The sequence below is a fragment of the Bos indicus genome, chromosome 6 (genome assembly GCF_029378745.1).
Source record: "Bos indicus isolate NIAB-ARS_2022 breed Sahiwal x Tharparkar chromosome 6, NIAB-ARS_B.indTharparkar_mat_pri_1.0, whole genome shotgun sequence".
NCBI lineage: Eukaryota > Metazoa > Chordata > Mammalia > Artiodactyla > Bovidae > Bos > Bos indicus.
In genome coordinates, this window is record NC_091765.1 from 12,253,699 (window position 1) to 12,278,404 (window position 24,706).

Here is a 24,706-nt window from a genome sequence, read left to right on the forward strand (position 1 = left end):
CATAGCTTTGACCATACAAATCTTTGTTAGCAAAATTATGTCTTTGCTATTTAATATGCTGTCTGGGATTGTCATAGTTTTCTTTCCAAGGAGAAAATGTCTTTTAATTTCATGGCTGCAGTCACTGTCCACAGTGAATTTGGAGCCCAAGAAAATAAAATCTGGCAGTGTTCCCACTTTCCCCTCATTTATTTGCCATGAAGTGATGGGACCAGATGCAATGATCTTAGTTTTTTGAATGTTGAGTTTTAAGCCAGCTTTTTCACTCTCCTCTTTCACTCTCATTAAGAGGCTCTTTAGTTTTTCTTCACTTTCTGCCATTAGAGGTATCATCTGCATATCTGAGGTAGTTGATATTTCTCCCTGCAATCTTGATTCCAGCTTGTGAGTCATTCAGCCTAGCACTTTACACGATGTACTCTGCATAGAAGCTAAATAAGCAGGGTAACAATATACAGCCTTGGTGTACTCCTTTTCCAATTTGGAACCAGTCCATCATTCCATGTCCAGTTCTAACTGTTGCCTCCTGACCTGCATACAGGTTTCTCAGGAGACAGGAAAGGTGATCTGGTATTCCCATCTCTTGAAGAATTTTCCAGTTTGCTGTGATTCACACAGTCAAAGGCTTAAGTGTAGTCAATGAAGCAGAAGTAGATGTTTGTCTGGAACTCCCTAGCTTTTTCTGTGATCCAACAAATGTTGGCAATATGATCTCTGGTTCCTCTGTCTTTTCTAAATCCAGCTTGTATATCTGGAATTTCTTGGTTCACGTACTGCTGAAGCCTAGCTTGAGGGAAATGAGCACAATTGTATGATAGTTTGAACTTTCTTTGTCTTGCCCTTCTTCGGGATTGGGATGAAAACTGACCTTTTCCGGTCCTGTGGCCACTGCTGAGTTTTCCAAATTTGCTGATATATTGAGTGCAGTACTGTAACAGCATCATGTTTTAGGATTTGAAATAGCTCAGCTGGAATTCCATCACCTGCACTACCTCTGTTCGTAGTAATGTTTCCTCGGGCCCACTTGGCTTCACTCTCCAGGATGCCTGGCTCTGGGTGAGTATACATGTGTATTGTTGCTGTTGACGTTTAGTCACTAAGGGGCGTCTCACTCTTTGCAACACCATGGACTATAGCCCGCCAGGCTCCTCTGTTCAAGGGATTTCCCAGGCAAGAAAATTAGAGTGGGCTGCCATTTTCTCCTCCTGGGGAATCTTCCTGGACCATGGATCAAAACCACCTCTCCTTTTTCCCCTGTACTGGCAGGCAGATTCTTTACTGCTGAGCCACAAGGGCTGTACCACGTATGTGTAAATATATACATATTTTTTTGTCTACTTCACCCAAAAAAGACTCAGAGAAAAAAACCTCCTACTTTATTTGCCTGTAACTTCTTCCCTTTTACTTTTTTTTACTGTTAATATTTTGCTTCACACATTTTGGAACTATGTTATCTGAAACATGAATGTCTGTGATCACTATATCTTTATTGTAGATTGGACATTTTCAAATATATATAATTCTCTTATGTTTTTAATCCATTTCCCTTGAATTATTATATGTTCTGTTATTATTATTTCTGCCCTTAATTTCTTTCTGCTTTCAATGAATAGGTAATACTATCAACATTCATTTTAATTTTGCTTTAGGGTGACATTTCATTTTTGTTTCATGATAGCATATCATTGAATTATTGTATAACATTCATCTTAATAAGAATCTATACTCAATCATATTTATTGTAAAACTGTATGTTAACTTACTTTTGATTTTATTTTATATTTCCTATGCAATTTTTATACTTTTTTATTTTTATTTTCATGTATTATACATGGTTGTTGAACTCATGCTGTTTTTTAATGAGTTAGGTGTTGTATATCTTCTTTTTAATTCTATTAATAATAATATTCATATTTTTAAATGTGAACATGTATTTTTCTAATATTATCAAGAAAGAAGCAGTAACTACTCACTCCCTCATTTTGAAATAAAACTTTACTTTATCACTAATCACCTCCTTAATATTTCCTTTTTGTTGTTGTTTTCTTGGAATGATTCAAGAACTTAGCTTGGATTTTATTACTACTTTACACTATTTATCTTTACTTTTATGAACTATTTGACATCTGCATTATCTTAAATAATGTTAAAAACTTTTACACAACAACTTTAAGTTTCACTGCTCCCATCCCTGATTTCTTTTTACTAAGCACACCCATCCCAATCTTGAGAACTTTGTTCCCCCAGTTAGCAAATTTTTTCAGGGATTCTCTTTTCGTTTTCTCCAGGGTGACTATGGGAGTGGTATTCTTTCTCATTTCACAAATTTCTGCAAATATCTTTCAGTTGTCCTCATACATGAAATACAGGTAATCTTCTTCAAAGATTTTTCCCCTCAAAGCTTGAGATTTTTTTCCAAGTAATTATATTAGCCTCACAATCAATTTTCTTTCTTGCAGAGACAATCACTGTATTGCTTGAGTGATGTAGAATTTTTCTCTGATTTCTTTACCATCCATTTCTCGTTTGTTCATACACATGTATTTCCCACAAATTTTCTGCCTTAATGGCCCCCTTTGGTGGCCACATTATTCCACACATCAGAAATGTGTTCTCCTCATCGAATCATGACTAGTTTTTAAAACAATTTAAAGATGCTTCCTCCGATAAGTCTTCTCCTATTGCTTTAACCTGTATTAAAGCTTACCTGTGTTTGAATCACAGCTCTGTTAATTGTTAGTTGTGTGACTTTGGCCACATGCTTGACCTCTCTGTGCTGCAATTTCCTCATATGTAAAATAGTATTTTGGAAATGTTTGAAAGATTAAATAAGATAATAGAAACAAAGTGCCTTATTTAATACCATACGACGAACGCAGTGATTATCTTCCTATATGAGGCAATTGTATGATAATCGTTATTACTAATGCTATCCATTGTAATAATAATGTCTAACTATTAAGTGGCAGAGAATTAAGCAAGTCTTACAAATGCTTGCTTTTTTTAAATAAAATTTATCTTAGTAACCAAGGTAATATTAATGTAGAAGTTCAGCTAGGTTGAAGTAATAGTTAAAAGACTTAGTGCTGTGTGATGTAATGGTATTTTGTTTTGTTTTGTTTCAAATAGGAGTCTAATGATTGTGTATAATAATATACAGTAACAACACATTTAAACCAATGTAAACATGTATACAATGACGTGAACAGCACGGTATTTCAGCTTAAGAAAGGAGGTAAGAGCTGTAAGGATGCCTCATCTTCCTGTTCGTGAATCATTAGCAGAGAGGGATGCTTCATGTCCCCACAGTAAAGCCTAACATGTCTACATTACTTCTTCTCTGGCAAAATTCCACCGGACAAATCTGTTTGCTATTCCAAAATGATATGGACATTTTCCCAGGACTGATTTCAGAGAAGTGAATTGAGCATATTTTCAGGTTTTAAAGGATCATTTTCTCCAGTTTGTCATGACCAGATTTTAAGGATACTGTTATAAAAGTCTTCAGGGAAAAAAATTCTTCTCTGAGAATCTCAGTTTTAAATTACTTCATCTAAAAGAAATCCCGCCACCATATGTTTGCTTGGCCTAGATTTCACTCAATAAGGCTTTCCTCCTCATACATTCTTTACAGAGAAACAAAATTAAGATTAGTATAAGTGCCAGACATTAAACATCTATGGCCTGTGTCAATTTTTAATCAGGTCTCGTCAGCAACATTTAACGGACTCTTGCACTAAACTTAAAAACTGTAGCGAGAGCAATGTGACTAGAATTTATAAGTGCAAGGGATTCTTAGTCCCCATTTTTCTTTCTGTAAAAATATTGTCTTCTTCTTTCCTTGCATAAATTCAAAGTTCATGTTCAGAGTCAAACTTAGCTTATTCAAAATGCATATGATGTCCTCATCTTTTTTGTTTTAAAGTTACCTTTGATAATTTGTTCCCTTCTTACATTCTTGTGGAGATTAGACATCATTGTGAAAATTCAAAGAATTTAATAATTTGTGTAACATAATTTTCAACTCATAGTATGCATTCAACATTGAATAAATGTGAAAAAGAGGGGTAGGAGGGAAAGTATAGAAAACTATGACACTGAATGAATGAATTGATGCAAAATGATTAATTCTACTTAAAAACTAAATGATGGGGATTTTTTTTTTTTTAGGCAGATAAAGGCTTGTTTTTTATTGAATGAGTGATCTATGCAATTGTTGAGGCCACTGTGTACAGAGAAGAGGGGGAGAACTTTATTTCTTGGTCTCTTCCTCCTTGGACAGTCTTGATGATTTCCTCCTTCTCGGCCCGGAGCCGTTCTTCACGGCGCTTGCGGGCTTCCTTGGTCTTAGACCTGCGGGCCTCAGCCTGGTCTGCCAGAAGCTTCTTGCGAGCCTGGTCTGCCTTCAGCTTGTGGATATGTTCCATGAGAATCTGCTTGGTTTTGAACACATTACCCTTCACCTTCAGGTACAGGCTGTGATACATGTGGAGGTCAATCTTCTTAGATGCACGGTATCGAGCATTCTGAGCAGCCGGCACAGAATTCTCATCCTCCTCATCCAGGTTACCTTCTCGGCATCGAGCCCGGGAATGGACAGCCACAGGCTTCTGGTGATCAGCCCATCTTTGATCAGCTTCCAGATCTTCTGGTGGGAGTTGGCATTGGTGATTTCACTAGTCTCACTGGGGTCCAACCAGACCTTCTTTTTGCCACAGCAAAGGACACTGGAGGCAAGCCTCTTCTGAAGCCTGAGCGTACTCGTGGCCGCTGCCACAGCGGCGAAAAGCAGTGAAGAATTTTAAAGTGTAAAGATTTTTAACAGTAGAGTTGCCATACCTAAACTAATGTAATGCAATTGTTTAAGGTGGTTACTATTAAAATGTTTTTTTTTTCTTTTTTTTTTTAATTTTATTTTATTTTTAAACTTTACATAATTGTATTAGTTTTGCCAAATATCAAAATGAATCCGCCACAGGAATACCTGTGTTCCCCATCCTGAACCCTCCTCCCTCCTCCCTCCCCATACCATCCCTCTGGGTCGTCCCAGTGCTCTAGCCCCAAGCATCCAGTATCGTGCATCGAACCTGGACTGGCATCTCGTTTCATACATGATATTTTACATGTTTCAATGCCATTCTCCCAAATCTCCCCACCCTCTCCCTCTCCCTCTCCCATAGAGTCCATAAGACTGTTCTATACATCAGTGTCTCTTTTGCTGTCTCGTACACAGGGTTATTGTTACCATCTTTCTAAATTCCATATATATGCGTTAGTATACTGTATTGGTGTTTTTCCTTCTGGCTTACTTCACTCTGTATAATAGGCTCCAGTTTCATCCACCTCATTAGAACTGATTCAAATGAATTCTTTTTAATGGCTGAGTAATACTCCATTGTGTATATGTACCATAGCTTTCTTATCCATTCATCTGCTGATGGACATCTAGGTTGCTTCCATGTCCTGGCTATTATAAAGAACTTTGAAAAGTTAAACACCATCAGCATTAAAAATTTTATTTATGGATGAAGGTGGTCAAGATGGCAGAGCAGTACATAGAGCTCATCTGCTTCCATGAACATATCAAAAACACATCTACATGTGGAGCAGTTCTCACTGAAAACTGACTGGAGACTGGATGAAAGAACCGTCTACAGCAAAGACTGTATGAAAAATCCAAGCTGAATTGGGTAGGAAGGGAAGGGAAACAAACAGGTCAGGACCTGTACCTCTGGGAGAGGACACAGAAGAGGAGAGGGGTTACAGGACCCACACATTCTCCCTAGAGAGTGAATGGTTCCATCCACATGTTGGGTGCCCCAGCTCTGGGGTCCAACACCAGCAGGACATGTCCCCTTAGCTGGTTTGAAAACCAATGGGGCCTACAGAGGGGCTGTAATAAAAACCTAGACTCTGTGTGTGAAGAGCATGCACACACTTGTTTATTCCCAAAACATGGCAGAGAAAACAGACTGAAACTGCCCAGGCTTCTGGCTGCTTTCCTGAAACCTAATGAATGAGAGATTATTTGCAAATAATATGCCCAATATCCAAAATATATAAACAGCGCATACAATCCAATATCAAGAAAACAACAGCTTGATTAGAAAACGGGTAGAGGATTGGAGTAGATTTTTTCCTAGAGAAGACATACAGATGGTCAATAAGCACATGAAAAAATGTTCTACATCACTAATCATGAGAAATGCAAGTCAAAACCACAATGAGATGCCACCTTATACCCGTCAGAATGGCTGTCAAAACAAAGTCCACAAATAACAAATGCTGGCAAGGATGTAGGAAAAGGGAATCCTAGTACACTGTTAGTAGAAATATAAATTGGTGTAGCCACTGTAGAAGAGAGTATTTGAGATTTTCGTCAAAAAACAAAAACTAGAACTACCATACGATACAGAAATTCCACTCCTGGATGTAAATCCAAAGAAAATAAAACAAATTCAAAAAGACACATGCACCCCAATGTTCATAGCAGCATTATTTACAATAGTCAAAATGTTAAAACAATGTAAGTGTCTACCAACAGATTAGTGGATACAGTTGTCATGTATACATAGAATGGACTGTTAGTCATAAAAAAAAAAAGAATAAAATTCTATCATTCACAACTACATGGATGCATCTAGAGGGTATTATGCTTAGACAAATAAGTTAGAGAAAGACAAATACTGTATGTTATCATTCATATGTGGAATCGAAAAAAGAAAAGCTAATGACAAGGATATACTGTATAATGTGGGGAATATAACCAATATTTTATAACTATAAATGGAGTATCAGTTCAGTTCAGTTCAGTCACTCAGTCGTGTCCGATTCTTTGCGACCCCATGGACTGCAGCATTCCAGGCCTCCCTGTCCATCACCAACTTCCGGAGTTGACTCAAATTCATGTCCATTGAGTTGGTGATGCCATCCAACCATCTTATCTTCTGTCGTCCCCTTCTCCTGCCCTCAATCTTTCCCAGCATCAGGGTCTTTTCCAATGAGTCAGCTCTTCGCATCAGGTGGCCAAAGTATTGGAGTTTCAGCTTCAACATCAGTCCTTCCAATGAACACCCAGGACTGATTTCCTTTAGGATGCACTGGTTGGATCTCCTTGCAGTCCAAGGGACTCTCAAGAGTCTTCTCCAACACCACAGTTCAAAAGCATCAATTCTTCGGTGCTAGCTTTCTTTATAGTTCAACTCTCACCTTTAAAAATTGCAGATCACTATATTGTACCTGTAACTTATATAATGGATTTCCCAGGTGGCTCAATGGTAAAGAATCGGCCTGCAATGCAGGAGACCTGGGTTCAATCCCTGGGTCAGGAAGATCCCCTGAAGGAGGAAATGGCAACCCACTCCAGGATTCTTGCCTGGGAAATCCCAAGGACAGACAAGCCTGGTGGGCTGCCATCCATGGGATGGCAAAAGAATTAGACACTACTTAGTAACTAAACAACAACAACTTATATAATATTGTTCAGTAACTATACTCAAACAAAAGAAAAATTAAAATGGAGCTTAGATTTTTTAAATAAAACAAATGAATGAATATGGCAAAACAGCAACAAATTTACAGGTATAGACAACAGACTGGTGATTATTATCTGTGGAAGGGGTAGAGAGAGGCTGAACAGGGGTAGGGGGTTGAGAGATAAAAACTACTCTGTATAAAATGGATAGGTAGGGAGGTGAGGGAGGCTCAAGAGGGAGGAGACATACATATAATTATGACTGATTTTCACTGATGTATAGCAGAAACCACCACAGCATTGTAAAGCAATTATGCTCTAATAAAAAAAAATTTTTTTAATGGATATGCTACAGCACAAGAAATATAGCCAGTATTCTACAATAATTTTAAATGGAGTATAATCTGGAAAAATATTTAAGTACTGTTATATAACTGAAACTATAATATTATAAATCAACTATACTTAAAATTAGAATAAATTTGAAAAAATGTAATAATTAAGTATACTTTTTGGAGACAACACATACCCATAAAAGAAAAAAAAAGAAAATTATATTTATGATAGTCTAATACAGTTACTACTGGACTGAGGTATATAAATACTTCTATGTGTTTCAACAGAAGTTTTAGAATGAGAGGCTATATAGCTTGTCATGGCCATAATGATTGTCACATTAAATTTTATTATTTATCCTAAGTCAAATACTCATTGACAGAGTTCGAACTAGAACTCAGGTCTTTTCTCTACTGATCCAAAGCCCTGCTCGATGACCCTGTCAGATCCTACCAACAAAAGATCTTAGCAGCATCTCCAGGGGATATTAAGCTCCCTGCATAATTCTACGGCATGTTCTACCGTCACTCTTCTGATGTTGAAATTCAAGCATATAAGGTTTCAAGTCAAAGAACATTAATTGTTCCCAACCAACACAGAAAAATGCTTGAGAAGAAATAAATTGAAACTGCAGTAATGAATCGTATTTTAGAACTTTGTATTTCAGTGTAATAGTTAAACTAAAAATTATTAAGTACCTTTGCACCAGACTACTTTAAGTGCTTTGCATCAGTGCATGCTTTACTGCTCATGTTGTTGCTGTTCACTTGCCCACTCATGTCCAACTCTTTCTGACCCCATGGACTGCAGCACACCAAGCCTCCCTGTCCCTCAGTTCACTTCAGTTCAGTTCAGTCACTCAGTCGTGTCCGACTCTTTGCGACCCCATGAATCGCAGCACGCCAGGCCTCCCTGTCCATCGCCAACTCCCGGAGTTCACTCAGACTCACGTCCATCCAGTCGGTGATGCCATCCAGCCATCTCATCCTCTGTCATCCCCTTCTCCTCCTGTCCCCAATCCCATCCAGCATCAGAGTCTTTTCCAATGAGTCAACTCTGCATGAGGTGGCCAAAGTACTGGAGTTTCAGCTTTAGCATCATTACTTCCAAAGAACACCCAGGGCTGATCTCTTTCAGAATGGACTGGTTGAATCTCCTTTCAGTCCAAGGGACTCTCAGGAGTCTTCTCCAACACCACAGTTCAAAAGCACCAACTCTTTGGCACTCAGTTTTCTTCACAGTCCAACTCTCACATCCATACATGACGACAGGAAAAACCATAGCCTTGACTAGATGGACCTTTGTTGGTAAAGTAATGTTTCTGATTTTCAATATGCTATCTAGGTTGGTCATAACTTTCCTTCCAAGGAGTAAGCGTCTTTTAATTTCATGGCTGCAGTCACCATCTGTAGTGATTTTGGAGCCCCAAAAAATAAAGTCTGCCACTGTTTCCACTGTTTCCCCATCTATTTCCCATGAAGTGATGGGACCAGATGCCATGATCTTTGTTTTCTGAATGTTGAGCTTTAAGCCAACTTTTTCACTCTCCTCTTTCACTTTCATCAAGAGGCTTTTTTAGTTCCTCTTCACTTTCTGCCATAAGGGTGGTGTCATTTGCATATCTGAGGTCCCTGTCCCTCACCATCTCTCAAAGTCTGCCCAAGTTTATATCCATTACTGTTCATAGCTAACTATAAAACTGATACTCTTAGGACCCCATTTTACAGATATGAAAACTGGAACAAAGATGATACACTAAGTAGCAGAGCTAGTGTTTGAATACAAGCAAGCCCACACCAGAGTACACACTCAGTCACTCTTACAAATCTTGAATATGTAGTCCATAATGGTGAATCAATGTATCAGACCAATGTTGGAGTTGGGAGCATCATCATAGGAAATAATCTCTGAATCTTTCTTCCTTTCTGGGTTACAATTATGCTCTCTGGTACCTGTTAATGGCTAAGACTTTCTTGGACTTCTCAATTTTCCTTACACAAGCCCAGGCCATTAGTATGGAGAATATTGGCTTCCCTGGTGGCTCACTGTTGGAGAGTCTGCCTGCCAATGCAGGAGACAGGTGTTTGGTCCCCGACTGGGGAACATCCCACATACCAGTGGAGGAACTAAGTCTGTGCACCACAGCTATTGCGACTGTGGTCTAGAGCCCGTGAGCCACAACTACCGAGCCCATGAGCAGCAACCACTGAAGCCTGTGTGCCCTGGAACCTGGGCTCCACAACAAGAGAAGCCCGCACACCACAACTAGACAGTAGCTGACACAGCAGCGAAGACCCAGCCCAGCAAAAACAAATAAATAAAATAAAACAAAACTCTTAAAAAAATACGGAGAACTTTTCAACACAGAATCATCAACTAGAGAATTTTGGCTAACAAGGACTATCTACCATCTTGACAAAACAACTAATCAGCTGCTAACAGTCAAGATCCTTCTGATTTTAAGCTTCCCTTTTATTATTAATAAGGTCAACAGCAGCTTCCCTGAGATATTCTTTGACATGCTTATAAAGACCTCCATGCTTTTACAATTTTCTACTTCATTTTCCCCAGAATAATTTTCTCTTATAAAATCAAAGTCAGTAATTAGAAGCTGCCATATGGCACCCCACTCCAGTACTCTTGCCTGGAAAATCCCATGGACGGAAGAGCCTGGTAGGCTGCAGTCTATGGGGTTGCGAAGAGTTGGACACTTTCACTTTTCACTTTCATGCACTGGAGAAGGAAATAGCAACCCACTCCAGTGTTCTTGCCTGGAGAATCCCAGGGACGGGGGAGCCTGGTGGGCTGCCATCTCAGGGGTTGCACAGAGTCGGACATGACTGAAGTGACTTAGCAGCAGCAGCAACATACCTTGATACATTGGCATATCCTACAGACATTCTGAAGTTGTGCAAATGACCCTGGTGCATTTTGGAGTATTTTAAGAAAGTCTCCTGGATAATTTTACAAAACATTCCTGGATACTTTGGACTCTCTTAACTCAAGAGTCATGTTTCATGTACACTATTCAAAGCTGGGGATTAAACACAGAGTAAAATGACCTGATATTTTGTTAAAGAGAACCTGAAACATACTGTGCTATTTTTACTTTTAAAGAACCCAGGGATCAAAAGTTTACCATTCAACTGGGTTAATTACTGCTAAATCCACCTAAAAGACAAATGTAGGGGGCAAAACTATACTAATGCCAAAATAGCAATAATTTGCTAGAGATATTTTTTTGGCCTCTGTTCTAAACGTTCTTAGTTGAAAAGAATCTTCCCATGCTCTTTAACAAGAATTGAGCAGAAAGAAGCCAATTTTTGCCTGCTATCCTCAAAGGAATTCTTTCTAATTGCATTTTTAAATTAACTACTAATGAAATGTGAAAATGAATGCAGAGCCTTGGAAACAGAAGAAAAATAAAAACTGGGAGGATTTGCCTAAAGGAATAGAGAAAATATGAAAAGTAAGTGCACTCCTGAGAATTATATGAATAAAATATTACATAGTACAATATGAAACAAGTTTATGACAAAACGTTGTTTTGGAGTGGAATCTCGACCACCACAAAGAAAGAAATCTATTTCTTACACAGGACTTTTTTTACACTTTCATTGTTCCTTCATTTATACAGCAACAAAAAGAAATCATCATAAGCATTGCATAATGATTCAAGATGACCTGGGGAGCTGTTGAGCTTGTATGAGATCTGGGACAACAGACAGCTGTTAAGGAAGAGCCACTGAGAGAGTTACGGGGAAAGACAGCAAAAAAGATGTATGAAAATGGCTCATAGACAACATGGCAATTTACAGCAAATTACAACTCCCCAAAGTCAAATATGGAAAAATTAGATGACTTCTGAGGGACTTTTCAGAACATGTCTCCAAAACCTTTAAGTTTAAAGAAATTATTTAATAAGGAAGCTGTCAGTGTCTACATTTGGTCTAAAAAACTCTTTTATGATATCAACTCTAAAATGCTATTATACACCGAAAAATTCCCTCTTCCATTATTTAATTGATTATGCTTTTTGTTCAGTATGCTTTACCCTAACAATTACCATTCTTTTCAGACTCTTGGAAAAAAATTCAGTAGTAATATATTAATGAAAAATATCACATCTAGTTTAAAACAATTCTTATACAAAGATTGGTTTTTGCAATATTTCTGAAAAACTAAAGTAGTGTACATCATCATGAGTAAAGACTGGCTTTTGAGAACCAATTTAAAAAAACTTATAACACCCTCTCTAAATAAAAGAAACAAATATTTATTGATTCAAGTATAAAAAAATAGAGTTTGTTTTTTCTACCTATATGACACTGCCAGTTTCTTCAGTTAAGGGCTCAGTTGAGTCTGACTCTGCAACCCAATGGACTGCAGCATACCAGGCTTCGCTGTCCATCACCAACTCCTGGAGCTTGCTCAAACTCATATCCACTGAGTCGGTGATGCCATCCAACCATCTCATCCTCTGTCGTCCCCTTCTCCTCCTGCCTTCAATCTTTCCCAGCATCGGGGTCTTTTCCAATGAGTCAGTTCGTATCAGGTGGCCAAGTATTGGAGCTTCTACTTCAGCGGTCCCTCCAATGCATATTCAGGACTGATCTCCTTTAAGATGGACTGGTTAGATTTCCTTGCAGTCCAAGGGACTCTCAAGAGTCTTCTCCAATACCACAGTTCAAAAGCATCAATTCTTTGGTGCTCAGCTTTCTTCATGGTTCAACTGTCACATCCATACATGACTACTGGAAAAACCACAGCTTTGACTAGACAGATGTTTGTCAGCAAAATAATGTCTCTGCTTTCAATTATCCTTCAATAAAAAATAAATTAATTTTAAAAAATAACCTAAAAAAATGTTGGGGGAAAAAAAACACTGTCTAGGCTTGGTCACAGCTTTTCTTCCAAGGGGCAAGTGTCTTTTAATTTCATGGCTGCAGTCACCATCTGTAGTGATTTTGGAGCCCCCAAAAATAAAGTCTGACACTGTTTCCACTGTTTCCCCATCTATTTCCCATGAAGTGATGGGACCAGATGCCATGATCTTAGTTTTCTGAATGTTGAGCTTGAAGCCAACTTTTTCACTCTCGTCTATCACTTTCATCAAGAGGCTTTTTAGTTCCTCTTCACCTTCTGCCATAAGGGTGGTGTCATCTGCATATCTGACGTTATTGATATTTCTCCTGGCAATCTTGATTCCAGCTTGTGCTTCTTCCAGCCCAGCATTTCTCATGATGTACTCTGCAGATAAGTTAAATAAGCAGGGTGACAATATATAGCCTTGACGTATTCTTTTCCCAATTTGGAACCAGTTCGTTGTTCCATGTCCGATTTTATCTGTTGCTTCTTGACCTGCACACAGATTTCTCAGGAGGCAGGTAAGGTGGTCTGGAATTTCCATCTCTTGAAGAATTTTCCATAGTTTGTTGTGATCCACACAGTCAAACACTTTAGTGTAGCCAGTGAAGCAGAAGTAGATGTTTTTCTGGAATTCGCTTGCTTTTTCTATGATCCAACGGATGTTGGCAATGTGATCTCTGGTTCCTCTACCTTTTCTTAATCCAGCTTGAACATCTGAAGTTCTTGGTTCACATACTGTTGAAGCCTAACTTGGAGAATTTTGAGCATTACTTTGCTAGCGTGTGAGATAAGTGTATTTGTGCAGTAATATGAACATTCTTTGGCATTGCCTTTCTTTGGGATTGGAATGAAAACTGACCTTTTCCAGTCCACTACTGAGTTTTCCAAATTTTCTGGCATATTGAGTGCAGCACTTTCACAGCATCATCTTTTAGGATTTGAAATAGCTCATCTGGAATCCCATCACCTCCACTAGCTTTTTTCATAGTGATTCTTCCTAAGGCCCACTTAACCTCACACTTCAGAATGCCTGGCTCTAGGAAAGTGATCACACCATTGTGGTTATCTGGGTCATGAAGATCTTTCTTGTATAGTTCTTCTGTGTATTCTTGCCACCTCTTCTTATTATCTTCTGCTTCTGTTAGGCCCATACCGTTTCTTTTATTGTGCCCATCTTTGCATGAAATATTCTCTTGGTATCTCTAATTTTCTTGAAGAGTGCTCTAGTCTTTCCCATTCTATTATTTTCCTGTATTTATTTTCACTGATCATTTAGGAAGGCTTTCTTATCTCTCCTTGTTATTTTTTGGAATTCTGCATTCAGATGGATATATCTTTCCTTTTCTCCTTTGCCTTTTGCTTTTCTTTTCTCAGCTATTTGTAAGACCTCCTTGGACAATCATTTTGCCTTTTTGCATTTCTTTCTTGCAGATGGTTTTGATCGTAGGTTCCTGTACAACGTCATGAACCTCCATCCATAGTTCTTCAGGCACTCCATCAGATTTAATGCCTTAAATCTATTTGTCACTTCCACTGTACAATCATAAGGGATTTGGTTTAGGTCATACCTGAATGGTCTAGTTCTCCCTACTTTATTCAATTTAAGTCTGAACTTTGCAATAAGGAGTTCTTCCTGATCTGAGCCACAGTTAGCTCCTGGTCTTGTTTTTGTTGACTGTATAGAGCTTCTCCATCTTTGGATGCAAACAATATAATCAATCTGATTTTGGTATTCACCATCTAGTGAGTTCCATGTGTAGAGTCATCTTATGTTGTTGGAAGAGGTGTTTGCTATAACCAGTGCATGATACTGTATGACTCATTTAATCCAATTTCTTATCTATAAACAGGAAGTGGTCATATCTATTTTGCTTGTTCATGAGAACTAAGTGTGGGAGCCTGTGTAAAATGCTTCACATACATTAAGATTCAGTAAGATTTTGCCTGCTGCCTTATTCTGAGTAAAGAATGCATTCTTCCTAAATACTCTTTATCAACCATGGAGATTATAGGAAGAGGTTTTAAATTAAAGATAATAAAAAGGGTAAAAATTCAATAAATAATAAATAAGTGATCTCAGTGCTATATTAAAGACATATTCATGCTGAATATGGTATAAAAGAATATGTTTCAAATTTAGGAACTAATGATTCTAATTTATGTGACTGTGGTTAAAAACAACATACAATCTGAGTTTTACATTGCTACATACTGGTCTTTAATGCTAACTTTGAACTACAGTCAATAGTAATAACCAGAAAATGGTTTAGTAGTTTCCTTAGATGAAGTATTTAAAAAGACATGGTTAAATAATTTAAATTGATTAACAATCTGATCCAATAAGTTTCCTCTCATAAACACCTATTTTCTAGAAGACTTTAGACCAAGATGGCCAAGAAACCAAGAGACCAAAACATCCCCCTCACCATCTTCATATGAAGATCAACAAAAACTTCACCAACATAGTAGAACAAAAACCTGAGAAAAACCACACGGAAAGAGAAGACAGCTTCATTTCAGCTGCATCATCCCGTTTTCCAAACTTCTCAGAGCCAAGAGGGATATCCCCAGCTAGAAAGAGTTATTCTTCCTTGAAAAGGGAGAACAAGTCAGGTAATTAATCAGCTTCCCCAGTCTTCCAGGGCAGGAAGGTCCCACTTGGTTATTACCGCATCCAGACCAGCAAAGCCAAGACATACAAGGAATCATAGAAACAAGGAAGAAAAGCAGAGACTACCTGTAAAAGTCACACAGCACAACAGCCACACTACCCAGTAACAGTGAACGGCTTGAACAGATAAACCCAGCAGTTTTCACCACTGAAGCAGCAACAAAAGGCTAGCAAAGTGGCCAGGGACCTTCTGCAGCTTCACTAGCTTCCACCCCACAGGTAGCCATGTTTGATTATACCAGCTTCTGGGTCCCCTCTCTGCTACCCACTCCCACTTAGGACCCCAAGGCACCCTGCATGAGATCAGTGTCAGATGAGACACTAAAGAAGAAATGATTAGTAAACTTTAACACATAGCAATAGAAACTATCCAAGATGAAATGGAGAGAGAAAAAGACTGAAAAAAAAAGAAAAGAATAGTGACCTGCTGGCCAACTTCAAGTGACCTCTCAGTATCAGTTTGTTCGCTCCGTCATGTCTGACTCTTTGCAACCCCATGGACTGCAGCACGCCAGGCCTCCCTGTCCATCGCCAACTCCCAGAGCTTGCTCAAACTCATGTCCATCGAGTTGGTGATGCCATCCAATCATCTCATCCTCTGCCGTCCCCTTCTCCTCCCGCCTTCAATCTTTCCCAGCATTGGGGTCTTTTTCCAGTGAGTCAGTTCTTCACACCAGGTGGCCAAAGTGACCAAATGTACATGTAATTCAAGTCCCCAAAAGAAAGGGGTAGGGTGGAAATAGGACAAAAAGTAATGGCCAAATTACTTGTTGAAATTAAATGAAAGCATAAGCCACAGCTCTTAGGAAGCCCAATAAATCTCAAGTACCAAATGTGAATAAAATTATACCAAGCATATCAAAATTAAATTGCTTAAAAATATATGTAAAAATAAATCTTAAAAGCAGCCAGGGGGCAGGGGGAAACCACATCATTTACAGAGAGACAAATAATTGAAGATTTCATGTCAGAATGCAGCAAGGCAGAAATAGGAAAGCAACATCTTCCATATACTGAAAGAAAAGAAAATGGCAACCAAAATTCTATATTTGGTAAAAATAATTTCCAAAACATATAAAATAAAAACATTCCCAGATGTACAAAAGCTTAATGGTAGATCTGAACTATAATATGACATATAATTTACACAATAAATAATGTATTGTACATATTTTATAACTTAATATTAATATATATTGAAATTTATTTCTATATAAAGTCCTTCAGGCATCAAGAAAATGATAGGTAGATGGAGGTTTGATTGCTGAGGAATGTATAACAGAAGAAATGGTAAAGATGTGAGTAAATGTAAAAGGCTTTTAAATTTATTTTTATTGCCTTTTAAAAAATAATTTAAAAATTTAAAGAAAAGTAATAACATATTTAGTGGTTTAGAACCATATGGAGAAGGAAAATACACAGTATTAAAAGCTGGCAAAAAAGTTGGATTGTGATTTTCTAGTCTCCTGAATAACCTGATTTACCTTCTGAATTTTTGAAGGTACCTTCTGAATTTACCTTCTCTGCCATATTTGTCCCATTCTTCAGCTCAAAAATATATGTATATATATATATGTATTCAAAATTATTTTTACATATATTTTACTTTATTGAAAATCTAAGTATGAGTGGGTTTTGAGATGTGTAATCCAACAGGATAGTCACAAAAAACACACATACACAAAAAAACTTTACTTTTCTTTTACAGTTTTATTGAGGTGTAACTGCCACACAAAAACTGCATATATATAAAGTGTACAGTTTTAGGAGTTTTGATATGTGTATGTGCCCACAAAAGCATCTTAACAATAAAGATAAGTAACACATTCAGAGAATGAATCAAGTTTATGTAGGAGTCCAGAGGCATCCATTGCAACTGATCTAGGAATGAGCAGAAAATGGAAGGGATAACTAAAAACCCTTAAATTTCCCCAGATATTAAGGGGACTTTGGCCCCCAACTGACCAATAGATTATTTGAAATAGACTTCAATTGTTTCCTGCGTTTTTTCCCTTTCAATAAGCAGCAGAATTTTCCTCCAGCTGTCAAATATTGTGAAGGGTCTAAGAGTTTACACTGTTTAGAAGCTAAATGTTTCATGAATGCTCGGCCAAAGACACAAACCTCCTGGGTCAATGACAAAGATTTAGTTACTCAAGACACTGCAAGCAGTGTGAGCATTAGCATATTTTATAGCAGTTTCTAGAGTCCCAGTTTCCAGAGGGCCACACAAAGGCTGAATAACAACTGCACATGTGGTGGGTTACAACACAGGAAAGAAACCTGAGCTAAGGGAATTCAAATCTTTTGTTATGACCAGTAAGTAAGCCTGCCTTCTGTGTCAGAGGGAGACATTATCTGTCTTTCGAGGCTATTCCTATAAAAACATCCAAGCACAGACAGTGAGCAAAAATGGCAAGTCAGTGCCTCTGCTCACAAGATCTTCAGAAACATGAGACAACCATAGTATTTCCCAACAATAACCGTTCCTCATCTGGTGAAATTTTTCATGAGTGAGCCATTCCATCACCCACTCTGATTAATCTGACCACAAGGACTGGAACCAGATCCATTTGATTTGTTCCATAAAACATCTCATTAGAGCTCCTGGGGCAGGATGAGAAAAACTGGTGGTACTGACCTCAACCAGGCTCCTTGGGTCCTGCAACCAAACAGCTTAACAAATACCACAGATTTCTAAGGTCTGTCTTACAAAGTGTATGAGTCAGTTGGGCTGCCATCACAAAGTACAGGCATAACTCTGAGATATTGTAGGTTCAGTTCCAGACGACCACAATAAAGCAAATGTTGCAATAAAGTGAGTCTCAGGAATCTTTTGGTTTCCCAGTGCTTATAAAAAGTCGTGTTCTATGCTGCAGTCTTTTAAGTGTGTGATAGCAGTATGTCTAAAAGAAATGTACATACCATAATTCTAAAATGCTCTGTTGGTATAAATAGACTTAGGACTTCCCTGGTAGCTCAGCTGGTAAAGAATCTGCCTGCAATGAAGGAGACCCCAGTTTGATTCCTGGGTTGGGAGGATCCACTGGAGAAGGAACAGGTTACCCACTCCACTATTCTTGGGCTTCCCTGGTGGCTCAGCTGACAAAGAATCCACCTGCAATGCCAGAAATCTGGGTTCTATCCCTGGGTTGAGAAGATCCCCTGGAGAAGGGAATGGTTATCCACTCCAGTATTCTGGCCTGGAGAATTCCATAGACTATTCAGACATGACTGAGCGACTTTCACATTATAGCAGTAACATCAAAGATCACTGATCAATCACAGACCACCATAACAAATATACTAATAGTGAAACATTTGAACTATTGTAAGAGTTATCAAAATGTCACACAGAGACATGAAGTGAGCAAATGCTATTGGGAAAATGGTGTTGACAGATTTGGTTAATATGGGTTGCCACAAACTTTCCATCTGTAAAAAACATGTCTGCAAAGTGCAATACAATGAAGTATGTCTTTTACCACAGACCTCATGGCTTAAGCAACAGAAATTTATTTTCTCACATTTCCGGAGGCTAGATGTCCAAGATCCAGGTGTCAGTAGGTTTGGTTTCTCCTGAGGCTTCTCTGCTAGGCTGGCAGATGGCCAACTTTTCACATGGCCTTTCCTCTGTGTATTTTTATCCCTGGTGTCTCTCCCTCTTCTTGAAAAGACACCAGTAATATTGTATTAGAGCCCCACCTCATTTTAACTCAAAGAGATCTTTAAATTTTTATTTCAAAATACAGTCACATCATGCAGCACTGGGGCTTAGGACTTCAACCTATGAACTAGATTGGGGGAGGTGGTGAGAACACAACTCAGCCCATGACAGAAAATAAGGTAGATTTCCCCTTAATTTTAGGTATTGATCTTTCCACTTGTCCAGAGGCCTTAATCCAGATATAGCAGGATGATTAGTGAATGACCTACTGGTGGTAATTAGTATTAGTGATCACAGACTCTGTGCTGGTGCATAAGGATAATTCTATCATCTATGGCAATTCTGGTCAATGCCTAGAATACAATGCCTAATACAATACTAATACAAATGCCTTCCAGGGCTTCAGCTAAAGTGAGGGACAAATTTCTCCACGATTTTTTGTTCTTTTTACCCCCAGCCTTACTGAGATATAATTGACATATAACACTGCGTAGGTTTAAGGTACACAACTGGTTGATTTGACACACTTACAGATTATAAAATGATTGCCGCCATAGTGTTAGCTAATGTCTCCATCATGTCACACAATTACCATTTCTTTTGGGGATGATAACTTTAAAGATTTACTATCTAACAACTTTTATATATATATAATACATTATGGCTAACTATAATCACCATGCCATACATGAGCTCCCCAGAAATTATTCATCTTATAATTGGAAGTTTTTACTCTTTGATCAAAATCTCCCCATTTCCCCCACCTCTCAGGCTCTGGTAACCACCATTCTACTCTCTGTTCTAAAGACAAGAAATAACAAGTGTTGGCAAGGACGTGGAGGAAAGGGAATCCTTAAGTACTATTGGTCAGAATGTAAAGTGGTACAGTCACTATGGACAACATTATGGAAGTTCCTTGAAAAATTAAAGCTAAAACTACCACGGGATCCAGCAATTCCATCCATGGGTATGTATACAAAGAAAACGAATTTGAAGAGATATCTATACTTCTATGTTTACTGCAGCATTATTCACAATAGGCAAGATATGGAACAATGTAAGTGCTCATCAGTGGATGAATGGATGAAAGAAAATTTAGAAATGAGAAAGAAGGAAATCCTGACACTCGTGGCAACATGGATGGACCTGGATCTTGAGGGCATCGTGCTAAGTGAAGTAAGTCAGAAAGAGAAAGGCAAATACTATATGATATCAGTGATGGGTGGAATCTCAGTACTTTTTCTAACTGGATGACTCACACCACAAGGATAACTGCCATCAGGGTACATGTAGATAATGAGTCAGCTATCTCTCCAGGAAGCTGCACAGAGAAAGTGACAGGAGAGACCACCACAGCCGTCTGAGGACCACCTGATCTACTGACGCTTCTTTAAACGCTAGAAGGTCTCAGATGATAACCTCAAAGGTAAGCGTAGCTGTATTTGCAGGAAGGAGGCAAATTAATGCCTGACTTCCACACCAGAAGCTCGGAAAGGAAATGCTGTTTACAGTTGTTGGCCCTGTATTAGTTTGAGGAGCACAGATTGATAGTGCCTCCAAGGTGGCCTCATCTCTAGCTGATGGGCCTTAGGGTTCACAGTTCAGTTCCATAACTAAGTCCAGACCTTCATTTTGTAGTTATTGTGTAAAGGCAGCCAGCCCAATCCGTCATTTTGCCCTTTACCACCAAGGTGAGGGAATTTGTGTGCCTCATAGAATTGACTGGGTAACAGGTACAGGAATGGGGCTTGGGCAGACACTCATGGGTGGTGATAGATGTTTTGCATGGAAGGTACAAAAACTGGACCATCCCCTGCTGTTTCTAATAAGCTTCTTAGTAAGATTAAGAGGAGTTAATCTCAAGGTCAAATTATACCGAGAGCTGTCTGGCAGATCCACAAACAAGTTAAATATTATTTCAACCATTTAGGAAAACAACACCAGGTCATTTCTCCTTTGTGAGAAAGTCTCCAGGGCTGATTCTAAAAGAAATATGGAGAATGGCATTGAAACATGTATAATATTATACATGAAAAAAATCGCCAGTCCAGGTTCGATGCATGATACAGGATGCTTGGGGCTGGTGCACTGGGATGACCCAGAAGGATGGGATGGGGAGGGAGGTGGGAAGGGGGTTCAGGATGGGGAACACGTGTACACCCATGGCAGATTCATGTTAATGTATGGCAAAACCAATACAATATTTTAAAGTAATTAGCCTCCAATTAAAATAAATAAATTTATATTTTAAAAAATTAAAAAGTAAAAGAAATATGTTATTAGTGTCTGTCCTCTCCTGCATCATGTAGAGTCTGAGCAATTCCATTTCCAGATGTCAAAATTACTGTTTTCCCTCTACTGCCACAAAATCAATGTGTTTCATTCCAGTAGTTCTAAGTTTACCTTCTCCCAATCATGCCTAGACTTTTCATCTATAAGAGTTAGGCCAGGGACAAGAGCATTCCTAAAGAATTTACAGAGACCCATTATGTCCCTGCTTTGGCCCTCATGAGACTGTGGAGGAGAACTCGGCCAGCAGGTATACTCAGCCGAATGGTCATTCCAATTATGACCAAGGACCATGTCAATTCCACAGGAGAATGTAGATGGCTGAACCAGCATTACGTTTGAATATAGTAGCCCCTCTTTTGGCTATGCTATACCTGGAAAATGTACAAATCAGGCCAACCTGGGGTTGCAATTAAGGTAAAGAAAGGAGCATCATGTCCAGAAAAGGCCAGGTTGGAATCCCAAGTTTTCAAAATTGGCTTTAGAACCACCACCCTGTCCTGGATCATATCTCAGCCTTAGTTCCCTAAGGTTGCCATAACTAATGATCACAAACTTGGTGGTTGAAAACAGCAGAAATTTATTCTCTCACAGCTCTGGATATTAAATGTCTAAAATCAAGCAGGGTCATGCTCCCTCTGAAAAATCTAGGAAAGAATCCTTCCTTGCCTCTTCTAACTTCTGTTGGCTCCCGGTATTACTTGGCTTTTGACAGCACAACTCCAATTTCTGCATCCAACTTCACAGGGCCCTCCTCAGTGTGAAGCTATGTTCTCTGTGTCCAAACCTTCTAATAAAAACACCAGTCATTGAATTTAGTACCCACTCTAATTATAGGATGATTTTATCTTAAGATTCAAAATTATATGTGCAAAGACCAATTTTTTCCTAATAAGTTCACATCCTAAGGTTCCAGATAGACATGACTAAAGGCATGACATGTTTAGGAAATACAATTCAACTGAGTATCCCCTAGAGGAGGGCATGGCAACCCACTCCAGTATTCTTGCCTGGAGAATCCCATCCCACAGAGGAGCCTGGTGGGCTGCAGTCCATGAGGTCACAAAGAATCAGACATGACTAAAGCAACTCAGCATGCCCAGGGAACATGCAAGAAAAAATAATACCTTTCTAGGGACAGCCACATTCAGTGACAAAACAGAGTTACAGATGGACCAGTGGGGACCAGGAGGAGGTAAGAGGTAAAAAAGCAGAATAGTTTTTCAGCCAGTGTACCAAGAATATAAGAGGTAAAAGGCATCACAGGCAGCTCAGTGGTAAAGAATTCGCCTGCCAATGCAAGAGATGAGGGTTCAATCCCTGGGTCAGGAAGATCCCCTGGAAAAGGAAATGGAAACCCACTCCAGTATTCTTGCCTGGGAAATTCCATGGACGGGGAGCCTAGTGGGCTACCATTCATGGGGGCGCAGAGAGTCAGACACAACTTAGGGACTAAAACACACATACAAAAAAGGTAAAAATCAGAATAGGTTTTGAACCAGTATTTGAAGAAGTAAATTAAATAATACCATTCTAGCTAGGCTCACACATTTAGAGGAATCTCTATTAACTGACGGCCATATTGAGTCAGCAACTTTATTTCAAGAGTCTTTGTAAGGATAAGGTTTCTCCTATGGGGGTAATTATCACTTTATAATAAAAAGCTGCGATGCGACTGGGGCCAGCTCGGTTATGCTCTTGGATACTCCATTCTCACTTGACAAAGGGGAGTACTGGGCCCTTCCCATACCTGAAGTTAGAGTCTAATTTCTTCAACCCCAAAATGAGACTATCAGACCAGAGAGTGACAAGGACTCCTGGGATCAGGCATTCAACTTCTATAAGACCACCGGAGCAAGCTAACTGTTGCATTTTGAAAGGTTGCCTGGTGGCTGTGTCATGGAGATGACAAATATAAAACCCAAAGGATGCCTCTGAATGAAGGCTGGCTCCCACTGCCAGGGGCAAACCATCAAAATAATCAGTCACAGAAACATTTAGCTCAAAAGGATCACTAGGTTATAGAGCCCCAAAATTATTATCAGCATTTCTCCACACACAGCTGTTGCTGATTGTCAGGCTCCTCTCCGGCACTCATGACACAGAGATACACAGGCATATGCTACATTAATTACTACTATACATTCAGATCAGAATCTGCAACAGTGGAACACTGAATTGGCTAATAAAACAAGTCCCATGAGATTACACTGGCTTTCTATCACTACCATGGAATAAGTCCCATGAGGTTACATTATCTTCCTATCATGACTGTGGAACTTGCCCAGACCCCATCAATTCAAGTTGGATGCGCCTACCAACATGAGGGCTTCCCTGGTGGCTCAGATGGTAAAGAAGCTGCCTGCAATGCGGGAGACCTGGGTTCGATCCCTGGGTCAGGAAGTTCCCTGGGAGAAGGGAATGGCAACCCACTCCAGTATTCTTGCCTAGAGAATTCCATGGACAGAGGAGCCTGGTGGTCTACAGTCCACTGGGGTCACAAAGAGTTGGACATGACTGAGAAACTACACTTTCACTTTCACCAACATGAGAGGCTTCCAAGGTGGCACAGTGGTAAAGTATCCACTTGCCAAGACGAGATGCAGAAGACACGGTTTCGATCTCTGAGCTGGGAAGATCTCTGGAGGAGGAAATGGCGGCCCACTCCAATATTCTTGTGCAGAAAATCCCATGGACAGAGGAGCCTAGTGGGCTGCAATCCATGAGGTCACAGAGAGAGTCAGACACAACTGAGAAAATGAGCACACACATACACACCCAATATGGGACAGAGTAGAATAACATTAGATTGCCTGTGTCCAACAATTCTATAAAACTTTGAGTCCCTCCCATTTCTGAAGCTCCCCATCATACTCAGAGAAGGGCTCCAGAGGCAGACATCAGCCTGGCGGGGACTCACTTCCTATTTCATAGATGGTCATCTCTCTGTGTCCTCACATGCAAAGAGCAGCAAGGGAGCAGTTTTTCCTTCTGTATAAAAGGGTTTCTTTTATAAGTACACTAATCCCCACCTCCAAATATCATTCAGTTCAGTTCAGTTCAGTCACTCAGCTGTGTCTGACTCTTTGCGACCCCATGAACTGCAGCACACCCGCCTCCCTGTCCATCACCAACTCCCGGAGTCTACTCAAACCCATGTCCAATGAGTCAGTGATGCCATCCAACCATCTCACCCTCTGTCGTCCCCTTCTCCTCTTGCCTTCAATCTTTCCCAGAATCAGGGTCTTTTCAAATGAGTCAGCTCTTCATATCAGGTGGCCAAATTATTGGAGTTTCAGCTTCAACATCAGTCCTTCCAATGAACACCCAGGACTGATCTCCTTTAGGATGGACTGCTTGGATCTCCTTGCAGTCCAAGGGACTCTCTAGAGTCTTCTCC

General features: G+C 39.4%; 1 pseudogene; it reads right to left on the minus strand.

Moving 5' to 3' along the window:
• Positions 1–4,172: 4,172 nt before the first annotated feature.
• On the minus strand, positions 4,173–16,880 carry LOC109559978 (large ribosomal subunit protein eL19-like; annotated as a pseudogene).
• Positions 16,881–24,706: the final 7,826 nt, after the last annotated feature.